Below are 4,328 nucleotides of genomic sequence, written 5' to 3'. Positions count from 1 at the left end.
CATTAATAAGAGAAATCAGTGTTGCCAACAATTACCTCGAGCATCCTTTTGTATGACATCTGATCTCAATCTGAAATTAAACGTGAGAGATATTAACAAAAATATTAAGTCCTGCTCGGGGAAAAGAGGGGAGGAAGGGAGGGGAAAAGGGGAAGTAGGGGTGATTGAGGGAAAAAGGGGGGTGGGGGTGATATAAGAAATTACAGGGGTTAAAGAAAGAAGGAGAGAAAGCAAATGAAGTGGTTAAGGACATGGACTAGTAACGAGATGAGTGATAGGGGCAGGGAGGGTGTGTAGTGGGTGTGGTGGTAGGGGGTAGGTGTGGTGGTAGGGGAGGGTGTGTAGTGGGGTGTGGTGGTAGGGGGGAGGGTGTGTAGTGGGGTGTAGTGGTAGGGGGGAGGGTGTGTAGTGGGGGAGGGTGTGTAGTGGGGGTGGTGGTAGGGGGAGGGTGTGTAGTGGGGTGTGGTGGTAGGGGGGAGGGTGTGTAGTGGGGTGTGGTGGTAGGGGGAGGGTGTGTAGTGGGGTGTGGTGGTAGGGGGAGGGTGTGTAGTGGGGTGTGGTGGTAGGGGGGAGGGTGTGGCGTGGGGTGTGGTGGTAGGGGAGGGTGTGTAGTGGGGTGTGGTGGTAGGGGGTAGGGTGTGGTGGTAGGGGGGAGGGTGTGTAGTGGGGTGTGGTGGTAGGGGGAGGGTGTGTAGTGGGGTGTGGTGGTAGGGGGTAGGGTGTGGTGGTAGGGGGGAGGGTGTGGCGTGGGGTGTGGTGGTAGGGGGAGGGTGTGGCGTGGGGTGGTGGTAGGGGGAGGGTGGTGCGGGGGTGTGGTGGTAGGGGGAGGGTGTGGCGTGGGGTGTGGTGGTAGGGGGAGGGTGTGGCGTGGGGTGGTAGAGGGTGGACGGCGGAGGTGAGAAGTGGAGTGGAGAACAATAATAATAACGAAAAGGGTTAGATGTTCAGGGAAAAACGAGAGAATAAAGAGAGGAGATAAGGTAGAAAGGAGAGAGAGAGACAGAACCAAAAAAAAAGGAACAAACGCAACTTGAAAGAGGAAGGAAATAAGAGTGTAGGATAAAGAGAGGAAAAGGCACAAATTAATCACGAATATACAGGTAAAGAAAATTGGATAACATCAGAAAAAGAACCCAAAAAATGGAGGATTTAATATGGTTGTGACATCCAATCAATAGAGTGAAAGGGAGCGCGACCAGTAGTCAAAAGAGGGGAAGGAGATTACCCAAGGGGAAGGGAAGAATAGGGGAGGAGGGGGGGAGAGGGGAACTGAGAGGGAAGGAGTAAGTGACAGGGATTGGGTGTGTAGGGAAGAGGAGGAGGAAGAGGATTAGAGAATGACGAATGATGGCAGGAGCATCATTTAAGGAGTAAATACAGAAGATGAAGCAGATCTAAGTACAAAAGAAGATGGAAAGATGGTTAAGAGGAAGAATGTGAAGTAGAAATGGAGTATGAAGGACATGAGAGAGAGAGAGAGAGAGAGAGAGAGAGAGAGAGAGAGAGAGAGAGAGAGAGAGAGAGAGAGAGAGAGAGAGAGAGAGAGAGAGAGAGAGAGGAGGCTGTGTGTCTGTGTGGTTACCATAGTGATGCTAGTAAACATCACCAGAGATGAAGACATGATGCCTTACCTGGCGTCTAGAGAAAGAGAGAGAGAGAGAGCAAAGTAGAAGGCACTTCCCGTACTCTCCTCTCTCTCACACACACACTGTAGGAGAGTACTGCCTGTAGGAGAAGTGTCAGTAAGTACTTACCACCAGACAGTACTAGAACACTGCTCTGATATTTAATTACCACCAGTAGACAGTAATTTATGTAATCATCTACTGCCAGTAGTTACTGCCTCTGTAACAAATATTCATTCAACAACCATTATGTTTAGGTGATGTTGTTGCTACTACTTCAGTAGTTGCTTCAACAACACCCCCTTCCACCTTCTGGCCCCCCCATTCCCCCTTTTTTCCATACGGAGTGGCGACTCAAGGTTATCTTGAGGTTATCTTGAGATGATTTCGGGGCTTTAGTGTCCCCGCGGCCCGGTCCTCGACCAGGCCTCCACCCCCAGGAAGCAGCCCGTGACAGCTGACTAACACCCAGGTACCTATTTTACTGCTAGGTAACAGGGGCATAGGGTGAAAGAAACTTTGCCCAATGTTTCTCGCCGGCGCCTGGGATCGAACCCAGGACCACAGGATCACAAGTCCAGTGTGCTGTCCGCTCGGCCGACCGGCTCCCTAAGGTAAGGTTAACCACTGTGAATCTAGTCCAGCTGCTTCCATTAACGTTAAAGAGTGGATGTAAGATCTACATTTTCGACGTGTGTTGATCTACAACAGCAGCAGGACCCAGAGGCGAGGAGACAGAAATACGAGGAAAAAAATCACTGAGGAGCAGAGTAGGATTCATCATCAAACACTTGAGCGTTTACCTTCGAAACCTTTACATCTTTCCACGATATAGCATCTTGGAAATGTGGTTACTAAACCGTTTATGAGCATTTAAGCGCTGTAAGGTTTTCTATGTAATAATCTTGGGACAAGATCAACCTTGCAGCGTTTCCAAACTCGTAAATGATTTCATAAATAGGGATTATGCTGCTGTGATTGAGAAAAGATGTACAGGTTTCGTAAGGGGATATTTGAGTGTTTGATGAGTCGTGGCTGTGTTCTTTACAACCGCAGAAAAGAGAAGGCAAAGGGGAGACATGATCATCACACATAAAATTTGATGAAGAGATCAAATAAGACATGGAATCAACGCTCTGTGAGTAGACTTGCTGAACGACGGGTCATACGTGGAGACTCAAATATAAACTACGGGTCACCATAGCCCGTGCTACTTGGAACATTTTGTTCCAAGTAGCGAATCTTTAACAACAGCAACAAGTGAGACACATGACACACATTAATTAATTCCACAGAGTTGCAATGTAAAAAAAATAAAGAAATGAAAATATAACTAAAAATGAGTACAGACAAAGAACCATCGCATTAAACTACAAATATTTGAAAGCCAGGGCTTAGGAGCTGGCGCTCAATGCTAACAGAACACTTAGGTGAGTATCTGAAGGTGAGTACGAGAGACAGATTATAACTGAATATATTTAGAAACTCTGTAACAATGAAGGTGGATTAAGAGCCCCGCCTCCACAGTAAAGGTCACCGCCCCTGGTTTATGAAAGGTCACACAGACGAGGGGGTGGGGTCATCAGAGCGATGACCCCACCCCCCTTCATGTGGTGGCCAGGGGGGCAAGAGTTCAGGGGAGGAGAACCCCTAGTTAGAATATGTCTCTTGTAACAAGTATAATGACTGATTTTTGTCAGTTGTTTTTGTTTCCAACCGTGTTCTTATAAGCCTATGCATAATATTTGAGCCTATAACATGGAAGAAATAATATGTTTTGCATCTCTAGATGATGAGTACATTTTCATATACATACTCCATTTAATTTTAACTTTTAAATTTTGTCTTGCAATGTTTTTTAAAATTATTTTGCAATGAATTTCCTTCCGTCTGAAGCAGCAAGTCTTGTTTGGGTTCATAAGTCTTCTTCAATATATATTAAAAGCTTAAATTATGTCACCTAGAGTGAACACTGGTTTCCAGAAACGAACTTGACATCTCTTAAGACTCTTTTCCAAGAGCTCATTTGTTATGAACGTATTCTATTGATCACTCTTAACATGGGTTATATATGGTTTGTTTTCATCATTTTTATTTATATATTTTTTCTTTATTTTTAAGTTTATAGTTGAGAGTTGTAAGGTCTTCTTAAGACCAGTATGACCAGTGTATTGTATGGAATAAGTTTGGAGAAAGAGAAAATGAGAGAGGAGTAAAAAGAGAGAGGGTGGAGAGAGAAAGAGAAAGGGATTAGAGAGATAAAAAAAAACAAGCAGGCAGAGAGGTAGAATGGCAGACAGAGAGACAGAGACAGAGAGACAGAGAGAGAGAGAGAAGAGAGAAAGAGATAGAGAGAGAATTCGTTTATTGATTTACTTGCAAAAGGGATATTTCCTCACAACAGTGCAACACATCATGAAACACATGAGACACATCATACACTTAAAACGTATGTGAGAGCTAGTAAAGTAATCATATGAAACCCCACAGATCACTCCTGCTTCACCCTGCACCAATGAAATCATGAAAAACAACTTCATCAAAATATTAAATTTCAGAGAATTATGTAAAGATGTCTCAAAATGCAAGGGATCAACAACAATGTGATATAGCTTAATATCTTTTTTCCTGAAATTCTCTAATTAACGTAATTAATAACCTACTTGAAGCCTTGTCTTTGTTAAAGCAGAGAGAGAGAGAGAG

Source organism: Procambarus clarkii, chromosome 20 (assembly GCF_040958095.1).
Source record: "Procambarus clarkii isolate CNS0578487 chromosome 20, FALCON_Pclarkii_2.0, whole genome shotgun sequence".
NCBI classification, from domain to species: Eukaryota; Metazoa; Arthropoda; class Malacostraca; order Decapoda; family Cambaridae; genus Procambarus; species Procambarus clarkii.
Note: the sequence above shows the minus strand (reverse complement) of the source record.